The sequence below is a fragment of the Myripristis murdjan genome, chromosome 1, assembly GCF_902150065.1.
Source record: "Myripristis murdjan chromosome 1, fMyrMur1.1, whole genome shotgun sequence".
Lineage (NCBI taxonomy): Eukaryota > Metazoa > Chordata > Actinopteri > Holocentriformes > Holocentridae > Myripristis > Myripristis murdjan.
In genome coordinates this window covers 34,218,076-34,228,325 of record NC_043980.1, presented here as the reverse complement: position 1 = coordinate 34,228,325, position 10,250 = coordinate 34,218,076, and the positions used below count along the sequence as shown (strand labels likewise).

The window sequence follows — 10,250 nt, the reverse complement described above, 5'->3', positions numbered from 1 at the left end:
TATTCAGCTGTGATAACCCTGAAATGCAGCCTGCAGTAACAAATTATATCCAGCAGGGGGCAACAGACGACAGCCAAACATTGATTGACAATAGGGCTACATGCAATCATGACGCCTCGATAAACACAGACTTTCCAAGTTTGATTAAAACTGTTGGTTTAATCAAATCACAGGTTGCCTCTAAGGAAACCAGTATCATCCCCACAGGAAGTTAGAGTGTGTCTTTGGCGCTCAATACACCTTTGTCACAGCAGCAGTTTTGACATGAAATAGCAGCTAAACACTGGTGTCACTAATGACGTTAATTAAGGCTCATGCTCAATTCAAGTGGACCAGAGTCTTTTTCCATGAACTACAAAGCACAGGAGCAGGAGCCTGCTTCTGGCAGACCTCAGTGCAACACAACCTTAATTAATGGCGTTAACAACAACTGTGTTTACCTGCTATTCATGCCACGACTGCTGCGCAAAATCTCTACAGTGAGCTCAATGAGCTTGTTATTCTACTCCTTATATATTCCTATAATGTTGCTGTAATGAGCTATAGGTTCATTATAGGTTGCCTTATACGTTTTATATATCCTAAAATGTACAACAGGAGCAAATGTGTTTAAGTAACTCTAAATATCTCCCCAATGCCATGATCTTTGAAAAAAAAAAAAAAAAAAAAAGCGAATTGAACCTATTCTGATTTATTTCACCCTTAATTCCATTGCTTGCAATTTTAGATTAGCTTATTTACTCATTAGTTCTTCTTCTTCTTCTTCTTCTTCTTCTTCTTCTTCTTCTTCTTCTTCTTCTTCATCTTCTTCTTCTTCTTTTTACATTTATGCATTTAATTTTATGTTATTTTATTTCATTTATCTTTTAAATACAGGATCTAATATAATTATCTATTTTATATCCTCCTTTACATATTATATTGTATATTATTGTTATTATTGTTGATTGAACTGCTTTGGCAACGGTTGTTTACCATTCATGCCAATAAAGCGAATGGATTTTAAAGAGCGAGAGAGCGAGAGAGAGCGAGAGAGAGAGAGAGAGAGAGAGAGAGAGAGAGAGAGAGGTGCGGGTGCTGGGTGAGAGGAGATTATCGTGCGTCCCTGCCGTCAGCATCCCGCGCGCTCACCTGCCCCGGGACTCTGTCAAACGCGCCACTTGTTTGTTTTTAACGGGAATCTCATTGGTCGAGCCCCGCACCTTTGGCACCTCATATGGATTACTGATAGCGTCTCCTGTCCCGTCGCCGTCTGAGGGAAGTGTGTGCGCCTTGTTTGTTTCACGGCGTTTCCGTCGTTAACGAAGTTCCACATCCAAGACGGTCGGGACGGCCTGCCTGGAGCGCAGGAGGGGATTAGAGAAGAGTCACCAGCTCCTCGGTAAGGTCTCCTAACCTTCTAGGCGCCAGCTTATTGGACTGAATAACGCACATAACGAGCCAAAAATAGATATTGGCCAATCGAAATTGTGTTTGCTTTCCCTCTTGGCCTCACAACAAGCGAGCCAGTGAATGAAAACTGCTTTGGCTGCTGCTTTTTAGACATTTGCAGAACATCAGGGGTGCTGCTTAAAGAAAAAAGAAAAAAGAAAAGAAAAATCAGAATAGCTGCACATGCTCTCCAAGTCCCCACCTTCAGCCAAATACATCTCATGGATACATTTAAAACTCAAGCAAAGTAGCCCATCTTCCTGCTTAGCTCCCCACATGACCGGGATCATCATATTCCCTATCATTCATCTCAGCCCAGATGTAAATACTGAGTCTATGTACAATATAGTGCACAAATATGAGCATTTGCCCTTTCCATTAAATATAATGGAAGCTTATAAACTCTTCATGATTTCACCTTTCATAGCCACTTAAGTCAGATGATGAAGTAGAGACTATAACTGGAGGGGAGGAGCAGGGATTTTTATTCCGCTAATAGGAGTGCAAATTAATATGCTGTATGCTAGATGTTTCAGTTGAGCCTCCACTGGACAGCAGATATAAACAGAGCGAGGCATTCCCAGCTGACTCAGTCATTTTCTATATAAAACTACTGATAAAGAATTGATGAATAGACTAATAGCGCGTAGTCTTTGTGTGAAATCAAAATGATTCTCTCTAACGGACCATGGCAGGCTAGGAACACACACACACACACACACACACACACACACACTCATGAATATGTTTACTTATAGCCACTGATACCGATATAACTGCTAAAAACCACACACATGCACATCTGATTCAGTCTGATAAAGTCCGGCTCTGTTGTGTTTGCTCTGTCATGACAGCACAGTTTAGAGGGAATTTCAAAAAAAAAAAAAAAAAAAAAGAGGAAAGAAAATGATGATGGCCATTTTCCTTGAGCTGGATTCTAACCCAACAGGGGAGTTATGGTCTGTATTTTGCCATAAAAATGCATGTACAGGTGCAGTCATCTCAAAATATTGTTCAAATTATTTTGCATTTTGCTGCATCATGCTTCAGCCTGCCTCATAGAAACCTGTGCAGACACAACTTTAACATGCTAATGAGACACAGTCTAAATAATGGTGCCATTATATTTGACTACATCTCTCAATGCCTGACATAAGTATGGATTTGCGTCTGTGACCATGTTTGTGTGTGTGCCTGTTGTACATGTGTTTGTGTACGATATGTCTATCTGTGTGCATGCATGTGTGCTTTTGTTATATATGTTGTGTGTGTGTGGGTGGGTGGGTGTACATGTCATGAACAGATGTGGGTATGAAGCGAGCACCAGCAGCCAGTGCAGAATTGAAAGAGCAGAAGAAGAATATGAGGCTGGCTGCGTTATAAAGGCCCTCCCGGCCTTTACTAATTCATGATGTTATTTTTAGGCTCGGCTACATTTTTGATGCCGCGTATTTGTCAAGTTTAATACTGGGCGAAAACTCAGGGCGTGTCTGTCGACCTGTAGACGTAACTGCTTGTACACACACACACACCTACATGTACACACATGTGAACGGCCACACACACAGACATGCACGCATATATGCTTGTGGAGACACACCCCCGCATATACACACACACATACACACACACATGCAGTTGAAGTCTGTAGATACTTGCTTGTATGTCCCTTGGTACTGCACGCAGTATGTTTGCTCACACAAACACACACACGCTGTCAAGCTCTGACTGCATGCATTCTGGTCTCGTGATGCAACCAAACCTGCTCCTCAGCAGCTTCACAGTCAGAGACTTGAGGATGATCTCAGACTTTGCTGCCAGCAGTAAAATGAGAAGCAAAAATCTGAACGTCAGAACGTCCTTATTTCCAAAAGCAAAGCAGTGACATGATGAACTCGTGTTGTCTCCAAGACTCTTGTCAGCGTGTTTTCACGCAGCACACTGTGCCATACTTAGCTATTTTTGTCAGCTGGATCCCTTCAAAACAGGTTCTCAAAACGTCAGGCGTTGCACATGAACATTAGATTCAAAGGAGTCCTTCCAGAGAGAGAGAACAAAACTGCTTCCTCAAGTAAAATAACTGAAGCAAGAAGCATTAAATTCGTCTCTCGCTGACTTCTTACTGCATGTCGGTGAATTAGAAGGTAAAGAGGCTAGGAAGTACGGCTCTAATGATGTTTAAAAGGTTTTAGGTCAAGCCTAATCTCTTTTTCCATACAGACAGCACTTTCAGCTAGTTTGGCTTCAATGCAAAATTCCTCATTAGAGCATTTTCAAACGGGAGCAAAAATAGGTCCTGAACCATGTTTAGTGTACTAAGTGCATCAGAGCCAATCCATCAGTTTGCTTTGAATGGAGACAGAAGATAAACTGAGACCTTACTGCTATTTTTGTCTACCTTTTCTGGTTGGTGTTTACATCATTTTACAACCCCACCTCCCATGTCTGATATGTATATAATGAGAGGTGGGATTAAACTGAAAAAGAAAAGAAAAACTATGTTATATCGACAGGGAATGGTAGCGCATCAGGCCTAGCTGTACCCCTGTTGGACTGAGAGGCTCTGTAGCGACATTGATGTTGGCATCTTGGGGCGTGACAACCAAAGTCATTAACTGGACTTGCTTATGTTCTGTGTCTGTACACACAAGCAGATTGATCACACTTGTGTGTATGAGTCAATAATAGGACTCACTTTTGTATTTTTGCACTGTCATGTAGAATGCAGTGCTTTCAAGTCCTCATTTTTTCAGAAAGAGTACAAACATTAGATTGCTTCATTAATTGTTTTCTTTATTATTATTATTATTATTATTTATTATTTTCTTTTCTTTATTCTTATTCTTACCCTTAATTCTTTTTCTTTATTCTTTTTTCGGGGGGAGTTTGTCATCTGCCCGGAACTACCAAAATAATTTTGTTTTGGTATCTGGATAGGCTTATCTGTTTCTCTTTTTGGAGCATTTGGGGAGTGTTATGTAGTTATATTGTTGTTGTTGATGCCTGTTTTGAGCAGGGCTCTGTGCTACCAGTTGTTGCTCTTGTTAAGAATCATCCTGAGTGTGAACATGACACAATTACTATCAGGTCCACATTCTCCATCAGTGATGGAAGGATGGGAGAGACTGAATTGACATATTGGACATGCATACCCAGCATACTGGCTGGGAGACCCTGCTTTTTCTTTGACTTTCTAACCGAAACCTTACCCTAACCCTGACCTTAACCAACCTAACCAAGGTGGCCAAAGATTACTATTCAGTCAGAAGCGGTTAGGGCGGGACAGGTCAGCTATGTCAGTTCAGTCTCTCCCATGAAAGGATCCTCAGTTCTTGTCAACAGAGAGAAGCAACTCTTGGTTTGAGTCAGCTATCTTAACCCTCCTGTCGTGTTCGCGGTCAAATCTGACCGGTGCACAAGTTTTCTCTCCAAAAAATGCAGTTAATTTCATCTGTTTGTCCTGAGGTTCCATGACTTTGTTCACACATGGCATCTGAACACATAAAATAAATTTGGAGAATTTTTATTAATTTTTGAATGTTTTATTTAACTTGTATACACCCATCGTGTTCCCGGTCAGAAATGACCGGTCATTAGAAATGAATGGGTAAGACTACAATTAGTGTATAAAATAGAGTTAAACACATTCCCACACTCCTTTCCCACACCCCAACATGCAGGTGTCTTTGAGCAGACACAGATGTGTGTGAACACACACACACACACACACACACACACCTTATACCCCTTTCTGGCTTCCATGGCAACCCCCACAGGAAAGTATCTCTCTGACTTCTTTCCCACACCCCAACATGTAGGTGTCTTTGAGCAGGCACACACACACACACACACACAAACACACACACACACACACACACACACACACACACACACACACACACACACGGACACAGACACACACAGACACACACAACTTTGCCCCTTTTTGGCTTCCATGGCAACCCTCACGGGAACCTACCACGGGAACTGCCAACACCTGTCACCTGTCACCTGTCACCTGACACCTGACAGGTGTCAGGTGTCAGGTGTCCGGAAGAAGACCCAGCTGAAGTTGTGGTCACCTTTCGGTCCAAAAATGGTCATTTTTCCTGGACCTCATCCCCACCTGAGAGGAACGGTCAGCTTCCATGTGAAAATGTCATGAGGATGACTAGCTAAATCATAGTGGTCAATGCTGACGGGAACACAAAAGATGCTTTTTTTTTGCCACTATTTAGAAAATTGAAATGTTTTCAACACAGTGTCCTTGGAAAACATTGAAATGAAGTACTCTGTGATAAATACTACAATATGTTTCATCTGAGTATTTGTTATAGTCAAAATAATATCTATATAATGTTTTTTTTCCCTAAAAAACGAATGGTATGATCTCAGGTAAATTAGGCCTACAGCACATACATAGCAAATAGAAGTTCAAAACTTGTCATTTTCACAAGAGCAGAAGTTGATAAAAAGATCTAACACAACATTAGGTGATAATATGTATCATAGTGGATTTATAATGAAATACAATGTTACCGGTCACATGTGACCGGGAACCTCATGAGTGTTAGCCCAAAATGAACAGAATAGGAGGGTTAAGCATCTTTCAAATGTGTAGCTCACTGGCAGAGGATTTTCCCAAGTCAAAAATCTAATTATATTCCTTGTGACGCTTTAGTGCAAACAAAAGCTGTAAGAGTCCCAGTCACATGCTCAAGGGACTCTGGGTGGTAAGTTGCTAAATTGCTTATGAGGACACTTTTTCACGTTACTTTATTGGCATTACATAATTGGCAAAGACCTAGCAAGTAGTGCTTATATTAATGGATTTAAGCTGTCAGGTGCCTTCTCCTTGCCTTCCTGCCAGTGCATTATTCATCCTGCTAAATGGTCAAGCTTTCAGTGGTTAGATATTTATCTGGGTCTCGCTGAGAAAACCCGCAGGTATACATTAGTGAAGCTAAAGGCATGCACGTTGCTTGCTTCCTCTGATGATGCTGCCCCCTTTTCTCTCTGTGTTTCCCTCTCTCTCATAATTGGTAGATAAATACAAACAGCATCCGCAAACCTCCAGACCACAATTCAACTGTCAACACAACCCTGTTAGCCCACATCATACACTTGGAGACGACTGGTCGGCTCTCCCTGCTTTGGCATCGCTCTGCCTTTTTCAGCTTCTCTCTCTCCTGGCTGCCCAGTGGTGGAGTGATCTTCCCACCTCAGTCAGAACTGCAGAGTCACTCCCCAGTTTGTGTCGCAGACTGAAAACCCATCTGTTTTGACTCCACTTAGCCCCTCTCTGCAGCCCTTATCCAAACCAGAGTTCCTGTCCTGTGTGTATTCCCCAACACACACACAAACACACTCTAGGAAAGCTCTAGGAAAGTTGTTGTTACTGTATCTTTGCTATTCAAATATTATCATGTTATATTATGTTATGGATATGAGCAAGTGATTTGATTGGACAAGAAGCATTCCATTAGTGCTGATATTCAGCATAACAGCACTCCACGAGCAGACGCTGTGGGGGAAACCTCCAGGCAAGCTAATTTGTGGTCGAGAAATCATTTGTTGAAGCATGAATAATGATGTACTTGAGGTTGTGCCATTATGCTGAATATCACCAAACTGAGATTATCTTCAAGGCTGAGATTATCTCTGACCGAATCACAGTTGTGCTGATATTCAGTATAACAGCACTCCCTCTGCTGTGATATTTCTTAATTGTACAGCAGAGGTACAGCAGAGCATGAGGAAGACATCAAAAACAAAGCAAAGGTTATTGTTCTCAAGTTTATAGATTAAACTCCTTGTCATGTAGCACCACAGAAGATGATCTGAACAAACAGGAGAAGAGATGAAGATCATTTATTGACAGGAGAGAGATGGGAAAGACAGGGCAGAGAGAGGGGAAGGCATGCAGCGAAGGGTGTGTGCCAGATTCAGACTCAGGTGGCTGCAGGTTAGCCTTAGTTTTATATTTGCATGTCAATAATTTATTTGAGATAAAAGCAAAACTGTTGCTACAAAATTGTAACTTGTGTAAAAGCAACAGAACACTAGAGGCCTGTGTGTTATAGTGATGATCTTCAACCAAATCACTACCACGATGTTATCTGCTATAACACACGGCATCTTAAAGCATTCTTATAAAGCTCACTCACTGACTCAGTGTAGTGTGTGACCAGTGGTGGCGCTATAGTGCACCAGATCCCCATTTTGTTACATTTTACAACATTTTGTTACATTTTACAACATTTTCTCCCAGCCCATCATGAGCATAGGGCCGAGATGTAACAGCTTCTCCCGTGTCCTGACAGGATGTTGCAGCGTCATAGGCTCAAAAACAGGAACCCAGAACGATGCATCTTGTGCGACTTCTCTATTTCTGTACACTTTTCCCATTTTTCCTGACAAAAATGAGGATGCACCTATCTATGCTGGGTTACTGCCTTGAGTTTAAGATCTTGGAAATTTCCACCCATCACTGTATGTTTGGACATCTTCATCAAAACTACTCTTTTCATCATGTTTGCATCCAGTTCCAGCATCCAAATGTAAATCTACATCAGCTACAAATCATTTGTACACATGTATGTAAGAAGATAGACATATAGTGAGACAGAATTTTGTAGGTGCAGCAAGAACTGATAAAAAGTAAACTGTGTGTGTCGCCCCAGTGTGACACTTTGAAACACCTAAATTCCATAATAAATGAATTCAATTTGAATGACTTGTATTCTGAAGATACCTGAGTGTATAGAATATTAGGAAAAGCTCCCCAGTTCCTCATGATTATATATTATCATGCATCATGAACTGTCCCCCATATCTTGTCAAATTGTCTCTCTTGATTAAGATCCTCTGACGCTGGCATCTCTGTGTTGAAATATTTAACTAAACTGTTCCACTTTCCGAGTGCGGGTAATTCTGTGCATTTCCAACTTTTCAGTGTCAACTTTTTAAAAATTACAGTTAATAATCAAAGTAGAGGATGTAACCTTACGCTAGTAAATAATAAATGACAAGTATTTAACCGCCAGTCTTCAGTATCTGTTCATTGTTCCTCATTTGAGTCATTAATTATGCAGTCAATATAACACATTTGCACTGCACAGTAATAGAGCTCCAAGTCTGGTTAGAGTGAGATTTCCTCTCTCCTTTGGGCACTGCAGAACTTTCCTGCTTGTCTGGTGTGCTTTATTAGCCCGAATATTCACTCACAAATAAATGAGGTAATAAGTGATTTTTATTTACTTAAAAAAGAATACCTTGGTAAAACTATAGGTATTGTCTGAAGTAGAAATAAAGCAGCCACATTGTCTTGAATGGATTAATTCTACCCATGTTGAATATCTAAATTATTAATTGAAAATATTTCAGTATCTCATTAAGAGGAGGTAACTAAAAGGGTGAGCCGTGATCTAAAAGAGCAGTCGTTAATCAGTTCAGGAAAGGATCTGCAAATTCAAGAAACAGAAGCAAGGTGTGCAACCGCAGGAAGAGACAGCCGAGAAAAATACACCGTGAGAGCACTGGTTTTACCTCATTTTCCATTTCACCACCATAATCAGCCATTTCTATTATTAACTGAATGAAAGAAATTAAATGCAATCCTTCCTCCAAGACCGACATTCTGCTCCCTGAGACGCCACACTCATTAAAAACCGTAATAAAAAAATGAATAAAGTGAGAGAAAAGTAAGAGAAATACCACATCTGAGCCTTAGAATAAATATGACAAATGTGTGTGGCTTGGTGTTTATGAATAAGTATTCATGATGTTTGGCACAACATACAAAACCTGAAGACGTTTTCAGCTGCAAATCAGTTACAGCAAATGATTGTTGTCAAATAGTTAACGTTGGATAATACACTTCAGCTTTCAGCATGGGTGACAGTGACTCACACACACACACACACACACACACACACACACACGCACACACAGAAAGACCTCTGAGCTCGTTAGTAGATAATACTTATCCCAATACAACGTATAACTTATTAATGCTACAAAGTACCAGTAGCACTGAACAATTAATCAAAATATGATCAAAATCACAATATGTTCAAGTGCAATGTGCAAAACACTCGAGCTGCAATTTTCTGATTAAAGTAAAATGTGTGACAAAAAACTTGTTGTAAACAACATCTTATGGGGCTACAGAGATGCCCTGGCCTAGAAATTGTATTTTCCAGATATAGAAGAAAACATTTTGTTTTGGTACGGACTCCAGAAAAAAAAATCATCATTTTAAAAGCTTTTTTCGGTGAAAATGAAAATTGTAATGCAAAGATTATAATTTTTACTAAAAGCGTGAATTATATCACAATCACAGTATCTGTGAAATTAATCGTAATATGGTTTCTTTTTCTCTGTACTGTTAAGGGCTACTTGCCATTTGTCACCAAACACAGACAGACAGAATAAACTGATCTAGCAAGAGTCTGAAAAATAGGCATTTTTTTCTGCTTTGGCCATTAAGTTAGAAGCCATGTGTGGGGCCCCTCTCTCCTACACTTACATCAAGGAGAAAATGAAGAGGAGAGAGCAAGAAGAAAGAGAAACACGATTAACAGCGGGAGGAACAGCATGAAGTGATGCAGCTGGAGAGGGAGGGAATGGGAGGCAGACATAAAGACGGTGATGAAGGGGAGGTGTGTGCGCCTGAATAGGGAGGATGATTGGATAAAAAGAGTAAAACGCAAACCTTCATTCATTCATTCATTCGATCTCTTCAGTCACTTTTGCCTGCTTGGGGTCCCTGGTGTCCAACACTTTCATATAAATCACTGTTAGATATTAATATAACA

General features: G+C 40.5%; 1 protein-coding gene across 3 annotated transcripts in view; it reads left to right on the top strand.

Annotated features, from left to right (window-relative positions):
• The first annotated feature begins 1,102 nt into the window (after positions 1–1,102).
• The window catches only part of frmpd1a (FERM and PDZ domain containing 1a), a 50,747-nt gene continuing 41,599 nt past the window's right edge, over positions 1,103–10,250 (top strand). For all 3 annotated transcript variants that reach the window (XR_003929084.1, XM_030065236.1, XM_030065222.1), the window contains exon 1: positions 1,103–1,381. The gene's annotated coding sequence lies outside the window, so the exon portion shown is untranslated. The remainder of the gene's footprint in view (positions 1,382–10,250) is intronic.